Raw genomic sequence first — 23,567 nt, 5'->3', positions numbered from 1 at the left:
AGTGATGCTGAACCACTGGAAGATCAGGCAAATGACAAACCAGCTGTCAACTCTACAATGAACCAGGCTGCAGCCATCTTTCTCATTCTAGGTTGCCACATTAATGGTTTTTTGCTAGTCTAAACAATTCTGTGTCCCATGGGAACCAATGTCATTCTGTTGGTTATGTTAGAGGCAGTGATGGGATTCAAATATGTGGAAAAACCAGTTCTCTGTGTGGTTGCCACTTCCAGAAGTCCATTCTGGGCCTGGGCAACAAAAAATTAACTACTGGTTCTGCCAAACTGGTGCGAACTGGCTGAATCCCACCACTGGTTAGAGGGTTGGGCAGGGTGTTTCTATTGAGAAACATAGCTGATTGCATAGCACTGGGATAGGAAGTTTGACTTTGTAATAGCATAACTCTTTGGATGGAATTTTAGACTTGGTTTCACTTTTGACTGTAACAATATTTTGTATCCAATAAACATGTTCTTTGAGGAAGCCTCTAGCCTTGGAGTTCTGATTTATTTGGCTTTATCTATCAGAACCATGGCACCAGCATTGTGTCACAAGCTCCCCATCTTTTATATGTGTGTGTGACATCATAAGGCATGTAGAAAAGAGATGGAGCGTGTGATGGGATGGTGTAACATTGTTTTCTCCATGTTGATGAAAGAATTGGATTGTGCAGACAAGTAGGTGTTTACAGATTGACTACACCAGCATTCTATAACTTTTCTAGGAGACAAAACCTAACAGAAACTGCAACTTTAATCTTCCACATGTTTTACACATACTATTTTATCAGTATTAAATATATCCTGCTTTTTTCCCTTGGAACTATTCCTTGAAACAACCAACATTAGTAAATAAATATAATCTAATATTAATACCTACTAACCGAAAGGCTTTAATCTAGTATCTGCTACAGGTTGTCCTATTTCGTAAACATAATGCAGAATTCTCTAGAATCTCACTATAGAAACCACAGACAATTATGACACCAAAGTCATATGGTAATATTTTGCCTGGAAACTCAGAATACAGGGCCATCTAGGGTTAAATAGGTGGGGTTTCTCTCTCTTTTTTCCATGTTTCCTTGTTTGCTTTTTTTTTACTTTAGCCAAGGCAAAGTTGTGTGTTGTGTGTTAAGAGAGCATTAATATATTATGTTGACTAATATAGCTACAGTATATAAGCATGAAAGGAAATTCATTTATACAGTGTTCAGTTGCTTATTTCCACAGAACACAGCTGTGTTATTTCTCCACTCAATTTGGCAACATTCAGTCTCTTTAGCAACAACCAAGAGGTGCATAAAAATGCTGCAGTATTTTTTTTCTTGCTTTTATTCTTGAAGAAACTACATGCACCCAGAGATAATAAATAAGTATGTTTAGAATGATAGCCCTACAAATGATAACTCATCTGCAAGAGATAAGTATCTGTCTGGAATCTGAAAACTTCTCTTTATTTATTTATATTTCATATTTCTTAACTTCCTGTCTCCCTTGGAGAGGGGTTCTGGGCAGTGTATAATATTATTTAAAAAAATCAATAAAACTATATATAAAAATCAGAATAATCTTATTGCCACTGTGGTCCCATTCAGCACAAGACAAACTTTCTTGATGGAATACTGTACAGTATGTCCTTCACCATAAAAAGAAGATTCTTTATGAAAGTTTCCTTTCTGTGTAAGAAGAAATAAAACAGCAATTGAATATCCCATAATTCCATCCAGGTGTGGTTTATTCTATAGGTAGAGCTTGCTTAACAACTGCTCGTTTTGCAACCATTCAAACTTACTACAGCCACAGAATGGATGTTTTGCGGCCTGTAAAGTACCTCCACACACACACACACAGAGTCATTGTAAATTGTTATGCTACCCTCAATACAGGACAGCATGTCAGGCAGGTCAGCTTTGTGACTCTTTGTGGTGTTCCACAGTCATGTGACTGTGATTCACAATGTTTTTGCCAGTTTCCAGCAACAAAATGCCCATTCAAATGAATGTGTTGGCTTAAGAAACCTACTCAGTGCTAATTTCTGTATAGATAACTGTCATTCTAAACTGATCTAATGCTTTTAGTGTTGGGTCTCAGCTCTTTGACATAAAAAATGATATTCTGTCTTTGAGAAGGCAGAAGAAACATCTCCCTTATTACTCTGTAACCAATATATGTAAGGTTAGAGGGTGGTGCTGCAAGGCCAGAGATTGCAATTTCCAGTTCTGTCACCTCTCATTTTGGAAATTAACTTCTGAATAATTGATAGGGAGGTCATGTAGTTATATTTCTGGATTAATATATTGCTACATCTAGAGACATTAAGATTAATGACAATACAAGTTATTAACTGATTAAATTAATTTAATGTTCAGGCTGATTCACTTGTGCTGTTCATGTATGCCTTCTGTTTCAAAAGTCCTCTGTTCCATTTGTTCTTTCAAGAAAACATGAACTAGTTTACTTTTCTCTTACACTCTTAAAAAAGAAAAGGGTATTACTGGCAAGATGGAAATCTGTGTAGAATGTGGCCAATGGTGAGACGATAGCAGCTATAGTGCAAAACATCTGGAGTGCACTTGCTAACCTAGCCCTAGGACACAGAATGTATGTAGCTTCTGCAGATAGGTAGAGGATCCCATAGATACACCTTGCAGAAACCCTAACAGTCAGGAGTGTCAAACTGCCAGCCAGCGGGCATCATATGGAGGCTGTGCCCACCCCAGCTCCAGCAAGGCAAAAAAAGTTATGATACATCGCAACACGTTCACGTGATGCGGCACATTTGACACCCGTGCCATAGATGGTATTATTCTGCTGAGTTCGCTGTATCCCACAGCAGTTCATCCTTTGTCTTTAAGTCAATGAGCTGTTATATGCAAATGATATAGTGGAAGCACAGGTGAGGAAAGTTCTCTATGACAATGAGGCTTTATAGATTGAGGAGTTCCTATGGCAATTTTCAAGGATGTAGATTTTGTCACCCACTCCCATATAAACATTTTGAATATAAAAATATGAGTCTTTAGGGGGAAAATATAGAATCACTTGAAATTAGTCATTCACATGATAAAACTAGTTCAGAGTAGGCAAACATGAAGTAAATATTGGGACAATGTGGTCTATATGGGGTTTCCATCCTCCTGAGTGGGTCCCATGAAGACCACTCAGAAGGTGTAATTGGGTTAGAAGGCAATACACAATCAGTTACAAGAGTCTGCCTTAGCGTGTACGTGTGCTGTGGACTTATAGTGCCTATTGGTGAACTTAATTGGTGCTGGTGGTGATCTATATGGTTATCTGAGGGAATCACCATCCTCTCTGCCTTCTTAAGATCTGGCAGCATGGGCACGCTCTGAGTCCCACCCATTACTGAGTCCCAATGGACCCAAGGATATATCCTCTCTCTATCATGGTATCTATTCTCTGAATCCCTCCAGAAGTTAATATTATCAAACCTGTCATCATTTAGGCAAACCTCGAAGACCTGGTGCTTCACTCAAACCCCTGGGATGAGATATTATTTTTGTTTTCTAATTTGGATCATTATGTCTTATCCATGTTGGTTTCCTTTGTTTTTGTTCTGGTTTTTCAATGTTTTTCAATGGTTGCTTTTATTGTAACCTGCCCAGATTTAAAACACACAAAAAGCAGTAACGATGTAATACTGCAGCTAAAATATCTGGGTTATAGACTGGAAAACCATATAATTTAAGTTTTTGCTGGCATCTAGGGTATATTTGGATGTTTGCAGCCATCATAACAAATTATGTATATGCTATGAGCAAATTATGTGAATGGCTCAGTCTGAAGAAGAAATGATAACGTGGTTATATAGTCAAGAGAGCTTTTTGCAGACACCACATATTATGCTGCAGCTGGAGATTCTCATGTTTTTCCTATTCATTTTCTTAAAAGAATTTTGGGTGTACTTATTATAGCTGATTAGGCCTATTTCAATTAGTTTGGAACTGGATGCTTTTTCTCATGCAACCTTTGAAGCTCTTATTACTATCAGCATACTTCCCTTTTTCTTTCAGTCTTAGCAATGTTTCCAGGAAGATATTTCTTTGTAGGTTCAATATGGTTCCCATCTGAGTAATTGATAACAGATTTTAAATGTTGTTTTTTTAATCGAGGCTTCAAACACATGGCTGGAGTGATTAAATCTCAGCAGCTTGGAATGTCTTTCTTCATTAAAAACAGAGAGGAGGAACATGTTAAAAGCAAATTTCTGATGTACCCCCCAAAAAATCATAATAATATCAAGTTAAAGTGCAGCTACAATCTTTAGATCAAAGAGAGAGGTCTTTCCATGACCCACTACAACAATTCTTTAAAATCTTTGTAGAAAAAGTTGAGTTAATTTTATCACCATTTCCTTAAGACCATAAGGGCTGAAAAGGTGTTGGGGAGTAGAGGATTTGAGCACTTAGTCCCAGGTTATGCGTTCAGTGGGTGATCACTATGAAAAAAAACATGACACTGAAAGCAATACCTCTTATTTCCTATGCAGATAGTGAATGTGAGCCAAATCATTTATAGGAATACATGGCTTGCATAAACTTTCCTCCTTTTAAAAAAATGTTGTGGAAGGTAATCACTTACAGTAAATTGCATTCCTGGACAATCAGGCACAATTTATGAATGCTACACAGACCAATGAGTATCAATGTTATTGTTATTCTGAAAGATTTTTTTTAAAAAAATCTGCAACTATTAATATCCACAGATTTCCAAAATATTTAGTTAGTATATGAAGTTTATAATGTAAGCACTTCAAATCTGTTATAATCAAGTCATTCTAATACGCTCTTTTGACCACATGCTTTTCTAAGCATATACCCTTTTTGTGCAGAATGTTTGGTTTGAAAATAACAGATCCACACACTGCCCTCTGTATCCATATTGTATTAATCTTTCAAGCTATTTCCACAGGAATCATCAGGAGTGAGATTATCACAGGCCCTACTTGTTTGGAAGTTTGACGGCATACCACAAGCTCACACTACTGTTAAGCAGTAAGTCAGAAGCTGAAGGTTCACCATGCCCTAAATATGACAATGGTTGTTACTTAGGTCCAAAGACACATTAAGCGTCTAAAGAAAAGTTATCCTTAGGGAAGGTTGTACATGTTTTAGTTTCTCATACTTCTGAATATTCAGTACTGGCAACAATATTTCAATTTCAACTTTTAATTTTGCTATATTCCTTGGAAGGACTCACTTTCACTGAATATGTTGCAGTGGAGTTTAGATATCAATCTCTCTGAAATGTTTTAATTTGAATGTCCTACTGAGCAAAGGAGTATCCTCGGTGCTCTAAAACAGGGGTCCCCAACCCCTGGTCCTTGGACCAGTACTGGGCCGTGGTATGCCAGCAACTGGGCCACACAAACAAGCAAAGCCCCATCTGAAAGATGCAGGCAGCACACAAAACCACGCACCCTCCAGTCTGCAGAAAAACCTCTCTCCATGGAACTGGTCCTTGGTGCCCGAAAGATTGGGGACCTCTGCTCTTAAATGACTTCTTAGTACTGTATAATTCTATAACTCTGGATTTTCTTTTTGTTTACTGAACCCATGGCTTTTCATTTGATGTTTTGATTCCAACAAAGCACATTGTCTCCTGATTTGAAGCTCATAGCCAGAGAGATGGCTGAAGAAGATTTTAGGTGGACAAGGCCTCAGTAGCCTATGTAACTATTCCCCATGACCAACAAAGATAGAATAAACTATGCCAAGTCTAAAATCTACAAAAAAAATAACACTAGAGAGGAGTTGAAATTGGTGTTTTATATTTTTTTTCCAGAATGTAGACTGCCTGAGTTCAGAGGTTTATTTGCACAGGCGTCAAGTTTCATGTATTTCTCAGAGCATGTTCCTACTGTGTTTCAAGTTGATAGGATAGCCTAAAGCCTTTTGTGATACTAGATTAGGGACTGCCATTCAAAAGAAAAAGAAAAGCTAAAAAAGAAAAGAAAAGAAACATGGAAACTGTGGAATTTGATGGCCTTGAACATTCCTAAATTAACTCTTTGGTTCCTGGCCAATGTCTTTCTTATCACTTTGTAAAAGAAAATTAAGAGTTTTCTGAAGTGGGAGGGAGGGAAGTAAAAACAAAACCGTAAGGCTACAAATACATAATAAAGTGCTGGAATTCATTTGCTGTTCAGGCATCTAGAAGCAATTCAGCAGATATCCAGTAGATGGCACAAAGAAACCTTGGATTTGAATCATAGCAACAGCCAGAGATCAGTAAAAGTTGTGGCTTTCCCAGGACAAGAAAACCCGATGCAGATGTTGAATGTTGACATACATCTTAGTAAGAAATAACAGAGGTTGGGGTGAAAGACTGTTACAGTTTCATATACCTACTTACATTTTTCTAATCCTTCAAATAATGACTATGATTGCTGAGAAATATGATGACAATAAAGCAAGCGACAGATGTGTCTGAAAATTTCTCCAGTAATTTAAATATATTTTTTTTTAAAAAATGAAGGCTTTGTGGTAAGGCAAAAATATTTTGATTCTAATATGAAAGCTTGATGCATTCCTGTTTTGTTTAAATAATGCCTAGTTCTACTTTCAGTCTTATTTAGTGACTGATCATTTTAAACAGGAATGTCAAGAGACGTTCCAACTCCCAGGTGCATCAAAACACATTAGCAACCATTTTAGTTGTGACTGAATGACCACTGGCAGATGTGGATACAGGTGAAGAGTCCAATCAGAGGCAATTAATTCTTGATGACAGCACAAATATGTCAGTGTTGTTTCTTGGCAACTATGTACTATTGCCTCTTCCAGAACTTTTTTCTTTCCAGTATAGCCTCTAGTCAGTGTTACAGTTTCCCATACTCCTACCAACAAGCTCCAATTCTGCTTAGCTTTTTCAAGGTCAGGTAAGAACTGCTAATGCTGAGAAATGACTATTTAGACCAGGGTTAGGCAGCCTTTGCTCTTTTATGACTCGTGAACTTCAACTCCCAGAATTACTGAGCCAGCATGGTTGCCTACCCCTGATTTAGACATTTCTCTGCATCAAGTGCAGTGTGGATTTTTCTCTCTCACCTATTCAAACAATTATTTCAAATTATACTAACCAATTGCAAGCAACTTGTAAACAGAACACTCTCTGTTTAGCAGACTAACTGAAAATATGAGCACTTTTCCAAAGTTGGAAAAGAATTGGGAATCAGGGATTATTTCTACCTCTCACAGATTCAGAATAACATCCCTCAGCAAGAAATTGCCTCTTCTCACCTAATCAGTTTCCAAAATGTATACATACTGTACAGTCAGTGGTGGGATTCAGCCAGTTTGCACCACTTTGGCAGAACTGGTAGCTAATTTTTTGTTGCCCAGGCCCAAAATGGGCTTCTGGAAGTGGCATCCACACAGAGAACCGGTTGTTCACATATTTGAATCCCACCACTGCATACAGTTATCCAACATTCCTTTTGGATTGGAATTATATGTAAACCTGCAGTAAATCAATCAGTCAATTTGTACACATGCCAGTGCCGCTCTTATGGAGAACACATGGAAGGATAGTGCAAGCAATTCACATCTACATGTTCAACATGAAATTGCAAACATGTTGGAAAGGTAATATAATTTAAAACCCAAGCATTTTTTTAGGGGGAAGGGAGTTATTTTAAATTGTTGAATCATGCCTGGAATAAAAAGACAAATAAAGAACAGATTATTTAGTGACTCATATTAAAATCATGGCTATTTACATGTTAGCTTGAAGAAAGACATGACTGCTTTAAAGAGCAGCAGAATCCACATCTTTGTGAATTCCAAAATGTTCCTCCATATCACTTTGACAGTATGCTCATTTCTAATAAACAATCTGATTCCTTTGATCACAGCATCCTTTGAAAGTATTGTCCAAAACAATGAAGTCAAAGAGGGTGTACATCTATTTCCATTTGGCTTTTCTTTTTGTTTCTTTGTTGATATGATTCCTGGAATTAGGAAGAATTTAGGGGCAAACCATAAAAAACCCCTCCCCCTTCCCCCCAAAGAAATATATACACAGCTAGTCATTTTGGTCCCTAAAATTGAATTTCCCAAAATTCTGTTTGAGCCATAAAGCATCATGCCCAACCTACACAAATTCATGAAGCAGCTTATCACAAGTTACATGTAACCAGGACTTATTCTTAAGAATACAACCTGAATGTTGGTGGAGCCTTGGTGGAGCAGTGGGCTAATGCCTCCTTAAGTAACACCAGCTGCCTGCAATTAGTGCAGGTTCGAGTCCCACCAGGCTCAAGGTTGACTCAGCCTTCCATCCTTCCGAGGTAGGTAAAATGAGGACCCAGATTGTTGGGGGCAATAAGCTGACTTTGTAATAATGCCGCTTGGGGGGGCGAAAGCCCTAATAAGCAGGCATATACATAGAATGAAGGCTATTGCTAAGCACATTGATTTGTGCTTTAGATTGTAAGCCGCCTTGAGTCTTCGGAGAAAGGGCGGGATATAAATGGGATTTTTTAAAAAAAGAATGTGATAATGAAATACCCAGAAGCAGATCTACTCTGGATGAATACTGTTCTGTTATGGTACAATATCCAATTTTTTTAAAAAATGTAGAAATGTAACTCTTGGTGAGAGGAATGTTTTAATGACTTGGGGGTCTTGTAAAGTTCTTGTTAAGCTTTACCATGTTGCAAAAGGCCTTTTCTTCACTGAGGTCAGTTTTCCACCTCAAAGTCTGGCCTAAATCATATCTCATTTTTACTTTTTGATATTTTTTGATCATCCACCCTAAAGTTGAGGTACAACGGCCACTTTAGCCTTGTGTGTAGCACACCTTTAAAAAAGGAGGGGGCAGCCCTTGGAACAACACAGTTACAGAGAGCAAAATTGTAACAACAGCTTTTACCTCTAAACGTGTATCTCTCTTAGCCTTTCTACATGATCATTTTTTATATGTGGTGTCAGCATTCCAGAACAGGTATAAAGTTTGGGCATATTTGAGGGCGTATATTACTTACTGTATGTATAGCTGTTTTTGACAGACCCTGGTTTGACATGAGACATAGCTAATTTAAGTGTCTCAGTCACTTGTGTTTGACATTCAGTGAAATCTTATCTCTGTCACAGTACTTTAATGCCCTTCTCAGCATGTTTAGGACTGAAAACAATTCTTAGTTACTACATGCTGCACCGATGTTATTCCTATAACATGGTAACACTCCCATAACATGATGGGTTGATTTAACTATCACAACTTTTCCTGGATAGTCTCTTATCTATTCTTCTTCCACATAATTAAGGGCTTCCTTATCTACCTGAGTTTGCTAAAATAGATCATTAAGAATGTCCAAATCCTGAAAAATCTGTATTATTCAGGTTCAGTAAATTCTCTCTCTCTCTCTCTCTCTCTCTCTCTCTCTCTCTCTCTCTCTCTCCCCCCCGTGTGTGTGTGTGTGTGTGTGTTTGTGTGTGTGTGTGTGTCTGTGAAAGAGAGAGAGAGAGACTCTGCCTGTCTGCCAGTCTGTGTGTGTGTCTGTGTGAATATGTGTAAAGAAAAATCTGACAGACTAGACAGCTGCATGAAGAATTTTTATTCCATCTTTCCCACTTTTCAGAATAATGCATCTCTTTATTGCTGAGGAAGCTGCAGAAATATCTCTGCAAATCCTTTTAAAGATTAAACAAAGTAGGAAAAATATCTCTCAGTCTCTCATACATTTTTAAAAGTACAATTCCCTGGTTCCTATATACATTTTTACTCCTGTTTTATTCAGGGAAGGTTGATATATAACTATATTTTTTCCTGGAAGTAGTGTTTATCCATCCATCCATTAGCACTCAGCCAATACCTTTTGGGCTAGCAAAATTAGCAAAGTCAATCTTGGTTGATATTTGGATAGGACACACCCAAGAAATCAGATGAGACAAAACATTGCAAAAGAAAGCAGTGGACTTCTGTACCTTGATTTTTGTACCAAGAAACTGCCAAGCAGACATCACTGATATTGCTATGTGATCATCAAGATTCGAGTTCAGCTCCAAGCAGGGGGTCCCATATCTGGAATATGGCTTCCATGCCTGTAACACTCCAGATCAGGGCTCCCCAATTCCTGGCCCATGGCCCACTACTGGGCCTTAAGCCATTGGAACTGGGCTCTGGAAATGGTGGGTGAGTGCATGCATGCACATCCCTACATGTGTGAACAGCAGGCAAGTGTCCGCACACTCCATTTGCATGAGTGGTGTGTGTGCTCACTGCTTATGTAAATGGAGCTCTGTGTGTGTGCATTTGCCCACCACTCCATAGAACCATTCTCCCTTCCTCCCCCCACCCCTGCTGGTTTGCAAAGCTGGAAAGGCTGGGGAACTCTGCTCCAGATGATAACTAGATGATAGCGGCAAGTTAGCTTTTTCTGTGTCTCTTTATTTCCATCTTTTTAGAATAGTTAAGTGGCCACTTCTGACTAGTCTTAGCTGATCTTGAAAACCTCAGGGACATGGGGGGTATGGAGTTGGTTAAATGCAAGTCCAAAAGGAAGGAACATGATTGTTGACTAAAATGGGAAGACAAAAATCCTACAAAAATGGGAAATAATTTCTGTATTCTTTGCCAATAAAAACCTGCCTAGCCACATCCATGAAGTTGTCAGATTTCTTTGAGGCAAAATCCATATTCATTCCTAGCAAATTTATACTGTATGGTATAATGAAAGTGGAAGAATTCCTCTTCAAGGGGTCAGGATACTACTTGATACAACTTGAGGGTCCTGATAGACTCAAAGAGCAGATGGCAGTCATGGCTAGGAGAGCCTTTGCACAACTACATTTTGTGTGCCAATTGCACCCTTTCCTGGATCAGAGTCCCTGCACTCAGTCAATCAAACCTTAGTCATCTCACTTCTGGACTATTGCAAAGTGGTCTACATGGGGCTACTCTTGAAGACCATTTAGAAGCTACAGCTGGCACAGAATGCCATGGAGTGGGCACTTCTTAAGATCCCTAGAGTGGCCCATGTTACACCACTGCTTTGCAAGCTGCACTGGTTGCTGGTCTGCTTCCAGATGCAATTCAAGGTGTTGGCCATTACCTTTAAACCCTGCATGGCATGGGTCCAGTCTACCTGAGGAACATCTCAGCCAGATGGGACTGGCCCGCCTTACTCATGCTGGCAGAGGGGGCATATTGTGGATCCCATCAGCCAAGAAATTTCAGCTGGCAGGCTGCAGAAGGAAAACCTTCTCTGCAGTGGTTCCTGCCTTCTGGATCATCTTACCCACTGAGGTGAGACTGGCTCCACCCTCATGACATTTTGAAAGAGCATTAAGATCTGGTTCTGCCAAATGGCTTGGGGACCCAATGGGGGAGTTTCATACTGGACATGGTTGACTATTTAAAATTCAAGGCCATCTTCCCCCAGTGTGTCATCTTGTCTCAATGGTTTTATCTGTTAATGTTTTTATCTGCTTTGTTTTTATAATGGATGGTTTCAATGTTTTCAGTATTTTTATGTTATAAGCCACCCAGAGGTGTTAGATACAAAATGGGAGGCAAATATATTTTACAAATAAATAAATAAAATACTACAAAGTAAGGAAAATTCTGAGAGGCTATCAATCCAGGTGATAGACAGAGAAAATTGAACTTTGTGGAAAAATCAGATCCAATCAGTCAAACAGAAGAACCCATCCCTTTTCAGATGTTTTTTTTTTTACCACAGGAGATGACAGTCTTAATTTTGCCAGGTGGAACAAAGACCCAGTTAGCAGAAGTCTATAATTTAGACAATAAACGAGTTGCAGCATGTATTATGGATTATTTTATGATTTGAGGTCCAGGCTGTGTTAATTTGTCTTCCTTTATCTGCTTGGACCTTGGAGAATCTGAGATACATACTTTTTCTTATCTTCTTTCCTTCTTCTTTTTTCTCAGTTTCTGTCAGTCCTTCCAGGCAGCTCAGACTAGGAAATTAATGTCATGTAGGTCAGTTCTACTTCATTATAAATCTATAGTAACCACAACTTGAAAACTTAAATACACTTTCTCCTTCTTTCCTTTTAACTTTATGAGAACTAGGGAGGGGCTTGTCTAAGATCTTTGCTCATTCCACATTCTTGCTCTGAATTCAGGTCACTTTTACCTGATTGTCAGCTCTTCCTTCTGTCCTTCAAGTTCCATTTGCCCTCTAGAGTCTCTGATCCTACAACATGTGATAAAGATTTACAATTCTTATGATCCAGTCTGGATGCACTTTAACATATATGTCTTCTCACCTGGTGATGCTATGGGAAAAAAAGAATGGAGGATTTGCCTATTTTCTTGTAAATCACTTTCTCTGGTGTAGAGTAGTGGTGGCAACATACCTTATGAGCTGTGTGGAAGTTGCGGGGAAGATACAACAGGGTCATGTAAGCTTTAGAGACCTCCTATGGAAAGCAGTGGGATCCAAGCCACCATATCTAGTACCTGTGTATGTACCTGATTATGTGTGAACATTTTATGACTCAAATTTAATATCATAATTTCTTCTGAAATAATTAACAATTGTTTACCAGTTCAAAAGAGATAAAAATCTGCAGTTAATGGAATATTTCCTGGCTCATTTGTCAACTCATGATCTAAGACAAATCCTTAGATGAAAAATCTCAATTGTGCTTTATGCTGAATTATATTGTACTAAACTAAGGTTTGAGGATGTGCTACATCTGCTGGTTTCAATAACTATAAAATTATGGTAGTTAGGACGCATAACATTCACTTTTAATCTGAACAGTTAATTTTAGGATAGAGCTATGTTTTAGGTTTCCATTAGAAAAAGAGAAAGCTTCATACTGTACATATTGCCAATTTGATTAGCAACTTTAATTAAGGTAATACTATTCTGTTGATAGAATAGAATACATGTAGAGCTGGAAGGGACATTGGAGGTCTTCTAGTCTATCCCCCCATTCAAACTTATTAAAATGGTTCTGGTTCACACATATTCTGATTGCCAAGATACTGTTTATTTCACCTATTTTAAATGCAAAATGTGTATTTACCAAATCATCATTGATTATAATTTCCCGTGCTTAAGGTAAAATCTAATTTAATCCACATTCAGTACATATTGTCTATTCATGATTAGCATCATCTCTTATTTGTATGTTAATATTTCCATATTAGACAACTTTCATAAAAATACTTCAATAAAGCAGGTAATTCAAGTAGGATTTACATTAGGTTTTAAGAAAAAATAAGCATTAAAAATAATGATAAAATGACTATGCCAGACCTTCCGGGGCCTCCCACAACCCCTGAGTGACCCAAGCTCCACTTAATGACCCATGTGGTTGCTTAGCAACTGCAACAGGGAGAGCAGGGATTTTGTTCATTGAGTGAGATGATTATGTGGGTGCCTCGATTAATGACCATTATGACTTACTGTCATAATGGGCAAGCTCGTAAGACTTCCTGTATTGGATTTACAAATGGAATTGGATGAAGATTTTAAAAATTAAAAAGTTATACAGATAATAAAACAAATAGACATGTTGATTATTTTCTTATTTTGGAATATACGGGTTCTATGTTGAAGTAATGATACTGGAATTAAAGACGGTCTTTAATAATGATGACAAGAATTTTGGCACAAAAGACAAAGAAACCAGAGAAAGTGCATGTTAGAACTTTATTCATGGGAAGAAGAAGATCATTGGAAGAAAAAATATTATTATTATTATTATTGTTATAGTATGACTATGATTATGGTTAATATAATGGATTGCTATCTCTGATGATGTCTTTGTTGTTGTTTTACTGGAATTGGATAAAGATAGCTATTGTTCATAAAGTTTAACTGTGTGTAATTGATTGATTGTAATATTTATGTTGTTATTTTGGGTTATGGGGGAATTTGTTTAAATGAAAGTGGAGCAATAAATATTTAAGTTATTTCTGACAATCTTTACTAGACTTATACTGATTAATAATGAGAGCTGACGGTGTAGAGATGGGCTTATAGAAATGGGGCGAAGCATGGGCTGAAGAACTATTTGGCTATATTTTAAGAAACAGTGATAAGTTTTTAATGTTAACAATACTTGGAACAAAGTGGGCAGTTTCTTCTTCCTCCATTTTTTTTCTTCCTCTTTTCTGGTTGGTTTTTTTTTCGGGGTGGGTGGGTTAGGCTTGGCTTGGGTTGGTGTTTTAGATTTACTTGCTTAATATAATCCTCATAAAAGTACTGAAAAAAATCTCATAACTCTAAATAAGAAACCCATTGTACGTCTAAGATAGTGATTTCTGAAACCCAAATTCCCTTGATTTTGTCATATCAGAGATAGCTGTGCTGTCCAAATCTCATGTCTCTCTAATTCCAAAAGCTTTCTATTTCTCACACCACTCTTTCCTCCAAACCAAACAGCAAGCTGCAAAATACAATTTCAAATAAAGTAAACAACTCTCCTATTTCCTTCTTGTTTTGTAACAGCTTATATTATGCTGAAAGCACGGAATGTGGCTTTTAAATCTGGCAACATGCTGGCACTTAGAACAGCCAGAGCAAATCTGAAAAGTGCCATAAAAGGTGCAAAGCAAACCCACTGCCAGAAAATTCAGAACTTTTTTTTAAGACCCTACAAACACCAGGCGAATGTGGAAAGGAATCCAAGCCATTATGGATTACAAGGTGAATCCATCGAGATGCAAGGACGACATAGACTTCCTAAACAAACTGAATGCATTTTTTCATAGATTTGAGACATCAAATAGCACTCCTGCTAGGAAAGCTGTGCCCCATCTTGACGAGCAAGTGCTAAGCTTTGATGTCACCTCTGTCTGGAAAACACTGAAGAAAGTTAACATTCGGAAAGCAGCGGACCCAGATAACATCCCTGGATGTGTCCTTAGAGATTGTTCAGATGAGCTGGCTTGTGTTCTCACAGATATTTTCAATCTCTCATTGCAGCAGGCAGTGGTCCCATTGTGTTTTGAGACGGCGATCATCTTGCCAGTGCTAAAAAAGTCCACAATTACAGGCCTCAATGATTACTGTCCGGTTGCACTGACATCCACCATTATGAAATGCTTTGAGAAGCTGATAAAGGAATTTATTGTATCTAGCCTCCCGCCAGCATTTGACCCGCTTCAGTTTGCCTACCAACCAAATCACTCTATGGAGGATACTATTTCTTCCGTTCTCCATCTGAGCTTGAAGCACTTAGAGGAAAGAACTACTCATATGCGTTTGTTGTTTGTCGACTTCAGTTCGGCGTTTAACACAATCATTCCCCAGCATCTAGTAGACAAACTGGGCCTTTTAGGCTTAAACACCCCTTTGTGCAACTGGATTCTTGATTTTCTTACCAACAGGTTCCAATATGTGTGAGCTGGAACAAATATCTCTAATAGCATTTTCTTGAGCACAGGTTCTCCTCAGGGCTGTGTCCTAAGTCAGCTGCTGTTCACCCTGTTGACTCATGACTGTTGTGCTAGGTTTGCCACCAACCATATTGTGAAGTTTGCAGATGATACAACAGTAGTGGGCCTTATTCATGATGATAATGTGGAAGCTTACTACAAGGTGGTTGAGGGGTTGGTGAACTGGTATAAGGAAAACAGCCTAGTTTTAAATACCAGAAAAACCAAAGAGATCATTGTCGATTTCAGAAAAGGCGGGCACAGCCACACTTCTCTGTGCATTAATGATTCACTTGTGGAGATGGTTACCAGCATCAAATTCCTGGGTGTGCAGCTAACTAGTAGGCTGGCTTGGTAGCTCAACAGTGAGAAACTGGTGAAGAGGGCACAGCAGCGCCTGCACTTTCTGCATTGCATGAGAAAAGCTCATCTTCCTTCCTCTGTCCTGACCACTTTCTACAGAGGGACGATTGAGAGCATCCCGTCATACAGCATCACAGTCTGGTTTGGAAGCATCACTGCTTCAAACAGGAAGGTGGTGTACAGAGTGGTGAGGATGGCCGAAAAGATCATTGGAAGTTCCCTCTCTTCCATCCAGGACATAGCACAGAAGCATTGTTTGAACAGGGTCCATAAGATTATTTGGGACACAACTCATCCTCTTCACAACCTGTTTTCCTTGTTACCTTCTGGGAGGAGGCTTCATGGTATCTGTAGCAGAACATCCAGATTCAGCCATAGTTTCATTGCATACAGCATTAACCTTGTGAACTCTCAGGTTTCCTCCTTCTGTTATATATTCAAGATGGACATTATTTAATATTTTATTGTTATGTACATGTAGGGGTGTGGGTCTATACATATATTGTATATAGTATGTTTTAGGTGTGTGTCATGTATGTGTTTCACTTTGAGAGCGGACAACTAAATTTCCTTTTGATGTGTGCTGTTGTGCCCACAGTAAAAAATGACAATAAAGATTATCTTATCTTATCTGTGATTCTTCCTTCCTTTTACACAGACTACCACTATTTATACTGCCACTATTTAAATGGTACATCAGTTGTCAAAACAGGTATTGTCTAACACAAAACTACAGTATCATTCTGGGTAAGACATTCATTTTTATCACACAAATTCTCTCCAACAATGACTGTTGTACTTTCTCCCATCTAAACATGTCTTTTTAATGACATTACATGATCGAACATAGTTATTTTGAAGTACCATACAATTCATTTTTGTGGTAGTAATATCCAGATATTTTACTTTCTTCTCAAAACACATTCTGTTCATCAGTTCTGTTTAACCCTCTATTTTCACATTTTTTGTTAACATTTTCATCTTGTTTGTAGATCTTAAGACCTGCTAACACACCAACTTCTTGTAGCTAATAGTTTTCCAATTAATGTTTCAATTCCATTTAAAGGACCTTAATACCCAAATCATCTGCAAAAACTTAACGAATACAGTTTTTTTACTCTTAAAATTTCCACAATCTACAAATCTTTTCTTATGTTTCTATTTGGTATTTCAAGAGTAAAATAAATAAGAGCAGAGAATGTGGGCATCCCCGTTTTGTATCTCAGAATGTTTCATTAGATCTCCATCAACAATTATTTGTGCTTTCTCTGAAATAAAAAAAATCTGAACGGTCCCACCCACGATTCCTATTGCTATGGCAATGCAGCTAAGGGATAGCTTACTGTATGTTAATTTAATCACAAGTAAAATTAGTAATCAACATCATATCCACCAGCTACAAAAATGTTCTGATATGTTCATGCACAACATTGCGTACTAATGTGGTAAATGTAGTTACTTTCAGTGGCTCCTTGTGCAAGTTAGAAACAGAGATATCATTTGAATAGGATGTTTCAATCATGTGAATATTATCTGCAAATTCTAAGCTCCTCTGAATGAATGGTCCTGTAAGCCCCCCAGCCCACCTCCCCAATTGCTGCTGCCATTGATAGCTATCTCTTCCCTTTTTTAGTTCTGCAATCTCACATGGTATAGGAATTATGTTAAATATTATAATGTTAACAGGAGGGGTAAATGAATGGAAGGGAAAATGATCGTTGCTTTTTCTTTCAGAAGAAAATACGGTAAGAATTGGTAAGACCCACAAAATCAGTCCTGTATTCATGATTAATATAGATTTACTATTCCTAGCTGTCCCATACATACAAAGCACATACCATAAAGAAGTAGATTCCACCGACACTGAACTTTCCTAGATAATGTTCATGAAATCTGTAGTTCAACAAAAATACAGAAAACTATGTATTTTCAACATACCGAGCTATCCTTTAGGTATGTCTGTAAAAGTGACAAAAGCAATCACTTCCAGATAGTGATTAATCATACTTCCCAACAACTGAAGTCAGTATGATCAACAGAGAGGAATTTGGGAAGTGTAGTTCAGGAAAATTGGCTTAGGATATCGGGATATAGATTCTTTAACCGCTTAACTTGCCGGTACATCACATTGTTAGATACAAGTCTCAGATAACTAAACATGGAATATTTTATAAAGAAAGAATGAGATATGATGTTCCAGATTCAATTTTTTTCTCACTCAAGAACATTCTCTACTCTGTTCCAAATTTGTCATATGGGGATGATGACATTGGTCTAGATTTCAGAGACATTGAAAGTACTCTTGTTTATTAGCAATCACAGCCTATCAAATAGAATATCCTAGAGAAGACCAGATAGCTTCACTCATAAATATTAACAACTATTTTCCTCAAATGTTCATCTTTGTAAAAAATGTAGTCTTTCTAAAGAACAGCACAATAAGATTTTATCAAGTAAAATCAAATGTTAACATGAATCAGTTATAATGCATGTGTATTTCTTAACAAATTTCAAAAACAGTATTACCAGCTGTATTTTTCAAAAATGCAATGGATCCTTTAGAAATTTTCAAAAATGAGGCTACAGTATTAAAAAGAATGAAAAGAAGGCCTCCAATATTTCCACTATGAAAGCTAGGATGGAAATTTCCAAAGCTCTGATTAGAATAGTTTTTCGGTTCCCAGATACTATCAGATGTGCCTCCTGTACTTTGTTCGCCATTCTGAATGAAGTTGCTACTACAGTTCAGAAGAGCTTATTTTGATTTTTTTTTACATTTAAGTGCTTGGTTATATTTAAAAAAAGACAGTAATACAATTTGAATCAACTATCCTAGTGGTAATGTGTGTAGAACTGTAAAAGGGTGACATCCCCCAGATCACCTTTTTCCCCCTCTCATCTAAAATAAAGGCACTAAATCTTTAGAAAGACATTCCAGAAGGAAAAAATCCACGAGTTTTCTGAATCACTACATGTCTGTGCAAATAGAAATGTCTGTCTTTGTAGACACACACACCCCTCCCCCCATCCTCCATCTCAGGTCATGGAGTACTAAAGAATCAAATCAGAAATCTGCAAGCTAAGCAGCATCTTTGCCGTCACGATGATCTCCAGGATAGAGCCACAGCTGTGAAGATTTATAGCTATCACTATTAAAATGAGGAGCAGTCAAAATTAAATGATGGTTGATTAGGGAAGAGATAAATTGCCTTGTTCATGTAGGAGTAAAGTTGAATCTTTCTCAGAGCTCTGTCCATAGTCATAGGTGGTTCTTCCATCTGCTCTGCCGCTATCAGCCTTACCAAGTAGACCAGACAAGAAATATGACCAGATGGTCTATTTCTACTTTATTGTAAGTCTACATTAAAGAATCTTGCAAATCTAAAAAAAAAAAAGAATTGTCCCGGTCTCCTTTATGCCCCAAGAAGTTAGGGAAGGTCTCCTCTGAGCTTCTTGTTCCTCCCATTATCCAATTTTGGACTATGATCTCTCTTAACTAACCAATCCCTAGGCAGTGTCTATGGGCCCAATCACTCAACGTCATTCCCTCATACCATTACAGCCTTTCATTGAACTAAATCTGTAGGAAAAGTACATTAATTCTTCTCTAGTTTCAATATTGTCACAAGGATTTGTGGCAAAAATAACATGGGGTGATTATTTATTAGATTTTTACCTCTTTTTCCTCCAAAAGCTAAAGAAAGGGATCCATCTTCTTTTTATTTCCATAAAAAAAGTTGGCCTGAGATTTTGGACCTGGCAGTGTCTGGCCCAAGATCACATAGTGAGTTTCTAGGGATGAAGGAAGATCAACATTGTTTTTTCCTAATTCTAGTCCAATGTATATTTGATATACAGTATCAATAAGAAGAAACCTCCGGGAGGGGGTTCCCATATCTAATATACTGACTTGTTTGTGAATATGAACCAAATCCTGTTTTCATGACCTACTGATTTCAAATATTTGCAAAATTGTCTAGCCGATTAATTTGCATTCATTTCATTTCATGCGTAAAAGAAGATGCATGTTATGAAGATTTGTAACTATTTCTTTCCCAATTGCCAGAGAATGGCATAACATGTCAGGTACTTTCTGACACACGTATACAGAGATTTAAACCTACATCACATGTTCAGTAACAAAACCTTTTCTCCTAAACTGGATCCCAGCTTGTATATTGACTTCTTATTCTAGATTTTAAAAGCAAAACTGTTCTGTTGAAAATTTTTATTGGTTAGAGCCATTACATACCATTGTGATCTCTGCATTATTAATAAGCCAGTTCAATTAATCTAAGGATAGATTGAAAAATACAGATGTCATTCTCACTGCAGAGGTGCACAGCAGTCACTTTGCATGCATGTAAAAAGGCTTTCTGCATTTGTATTCAAAGGCAAACAAGACCTTTAAAATCTTGTCTGTGGGCAAGATCAATTTATATTCCCAGGGAAGAGAACTAGGAGCATAAATCCCATAACTGAGATCCTTCAAGAAAACTGATTGTGGCATTAAGAAGGAAGGGGGAGGATAAAAAGTTATCCATTAAAAGGTGGAAGAGCTAATATCTGCTTTCCTAACCCAGAGGGGACAGTGACTTTTCCATCACATATCCAATGGAGACCTATGCCCCAATGGGTTATTCAAAGTAAATTACAAGTAGTCCTCAATTTATGACCACAATTAGGACTAGAATTTCTATTGCTAAGCAAAGCAGTTGTTAAATAAGACATGCCCCAATTTTATGATCTTTCCTCCCCCACAGTTGTTAAGCAAATCATTGCAGTAGTTAAGAGACTCATACAATCATTAAGCAAATCGGGCTTCCCTCTGCTGGGAAGTTTGCAAATGGTGATCACATGACTCCTGAACATGGCAACTGTTGTCAATTATATGCCAGTTGCCAAATGCCCAAATTCTGATAATGTGACTGTAGGGATGTGGTGATGGTTGTAAGTATGACACCAAGTTGTAAGTCATATTTTTCAGTCCTGTTGTAACTTCAAATGGTTGCTAAATGAATGGTTGTAAGTCAAAACCTGCACTTGGTTTTGTCCAACGAGAGGAACTTATTGTATTTGCAATATTCTAGACTCACAGGATCTAGGCCAAGTTTTAGGTTTCTTCTTGTTGATTCCAGCAGAGCAGTAAGAATGGAAAAGGGGCTATGTTGTTGTTAGCTGTGAAGTCGTGTCCGACCCATTGCGACCCCATGGACAACGTTCCTCCAGGCCTTCCTGTCCTCTATCATCTTCTGGAGTCCATTTAAGCTCACAAAGGGGCTATATCTGCTTGCAAAAAGTTACCCATATGATTGAATAAATACAGTATACTTCCACTTTACCTCCTTTGATGGCTGATTAGTGCTGATGCCAGGACACTTTTGTAGTTAAGATAAGAATTTGAAAGTTCAGCTTTCTTAAAAATTCAGCATTGCCAAGGATTCATTTGTCACCGACAAGCCATTATCTCATATTCTCATTCCACAACAAAGCTAATAGCCCTGGCTCATTCAGTATGATAACTGTAAGAGCCACACACAATTCTTCTGAAGTGCATTGAAATAAAACAAAACAAAAAAAACCTCAGAGCTACAAATCTGATGTACTTATGTGAAGTAATTTCTTCTCTGCAGGGGTGTCTTCCCATTTCTCTCAAACACTCATTGAAGCAATTGCACCAGTCATCTTTATTTTCTAGAAATAGTTATAAAAATGTCCTGGAGCTTTCTTTTCAGGGTCTTTGTTAATTTAAAAGCTATCTCTTTATCCAAAAAGGTTTCTTTATCTGCAGACATATTCAAAATAAAATCTCCCTAAAAGGTAAGTCTACACTAAAACTCTTCCAGCTCTCAGTTGCAAGCCAAACACTCATTTTCAGCAGTTGTATAATCCAGAAACAGTTTTTACCACATAATCTGTTTCCTGTATTACGAAACTGAAGGTAAAATTATATTACACTAAGAATGTATGTCCATTTAGATCAAGGGTCTTCAAATTTGGCCCTTTTATGACTTATGGACTTCAACTCCCAGAATTCCTCAGCCAGCATGCCTGGCTGAGGAATTCTGGGAGTTGAAGTCCACAAGTCATAAAAGGGCCAAGTTTGAAGACCCCTGATTTAGATAATAATGTGAATTGTTTTGCACTTTTCAAACTGTGGTGAGTCAGCCCTCCGTATTTGGGTTTTAGGCTGTTCCTTCTGCCACCTTCTGTATGAGTAAAATCTATTTAATTCCTCTTCATTACATCACAGCTACCACTGAGGAGATAATTTCTTCTCTCTTCCTTGTCTTCTAAGTCCTTCAAGCACTTTTACACATTATTTTTGTTGGGAGATTCTAAAATGCAGGCATTAGTTTCCTGAACCAAAAATCCTTTCCATCATTACACCCAGTAGATGTAGTAATGGTAGTAATGTAGTAATACTTTTACCTGCTTTCTACTGGTTAGATAGATATTCCAGAACTGTTATCAGTTCCTGCTTCTCTTCTTCCTTCCTTTTTTTGCTTTCCTATCTCTCTCTCTCTGGTGAATGAGTTCTGTAATCTAAAGTCTTTCATAAATAAATAAATAAATAAATAAATAAATAAATAAATAAATAAATAAATAAATAAATAAATAAATAAATAAGTACCTACGTACATAAGTAAGTAAGTAAATAAGTAAGTAAGTAAGTAAGTAAGTAAGTAAGTAAGTAAGAGATCCATGTTCCCATCCCCAACTCTCTATGTGTGTACTATGCAAATGTGTTTAAATGTGTGGGTTATGGCTAAGAGTGAAATTCTGTCATTATCACCTCTAGCCTATTAATTCCAGGATCTGCAAAGCTACTCTTGAGAATTTAAGGATTTTTCCCAACAATATGTGATGTGATACAAGGAGTTGTAATATGAGGTTGGAGAAAAGCAGAAGGACTTTGCATTCATTGACTTCTGCTATAACAAAAGTTCCCTTCCATACAAGCTAAAATGTTTTTTTTTCTCCAACCCTTGACCAGCCAGAAGGCTGACATACTTCTTCTTCTTTTTTCCATAGTTCATCCCATCTCTGGCCTCCATGATGAAGAACCATACCTCATTAACTGCAGTGGTGTTTATACAATGGTAGTAAACTGTGAATACTCCTCATGCACACTTTTTTCTGAATGTCAAAACATACATTTTCAATAAATAAGCAGCTATCCAGAACAGCTGGAAGATGGCTTTTCTGAAACATGTCCTGTCACCAGCTGTTCCTACTCTTTAACTGCTTTCTCATTAATTAAGTATACATTTCATCTGGGTAAAGAAAGCAAAATATGTTCAGCAGCAGTATTCTGGTTTGCCAAGGGAGACACACTGTACTAATTACTTTCTTATAATATTCTTTTAAAAAGGCCAACAGATTCAGCTCAAATGTTGCTTGAGATATAAGGGACACTAAGGCGTTTTCCTTTATAAAGAAATTGTTCAATCATACATTTTGATTTCTCTTACATCAGACTATAGCCAGGTCTTTATAGCATCCAAAGCATGCTGGGCCTTCTGTGTTAACACTGGTATGTTATACTAATGTGTTTCTAATATTACATTACATTACTCAAGTAAAGAAAGCAGATGTAGGAAAGTCAGGAGTGATTTGTGCTATTTTGGAACTCATAAACCTTTATATTTATAGTTTTCTATGTCTGCATGCTATACATCAATATCTGGAAAAAAAACCAATACAACCAATGTATTTCTTAAAGGAGCAGCAAAAAAAAAGCTTTTCAGATAATTGCAATTCATGTGGTTTGTTGCTTCTTTAGCTGGTCACCATCTCCAGTTGGTCACTGTCAAC

This window comes from Vipera berus (assembly GCF_964194415.1).
Source record: "Vipera berus genome assembly, chromosome: 3".
NCBI lineage: Eukaryota > Metazoa > Chordata > Lepidosauria > Squamata > Viperidae > Vipera > Vipera berus.
Note: the sequence above shows the minus strand (reverse complement) of the source record.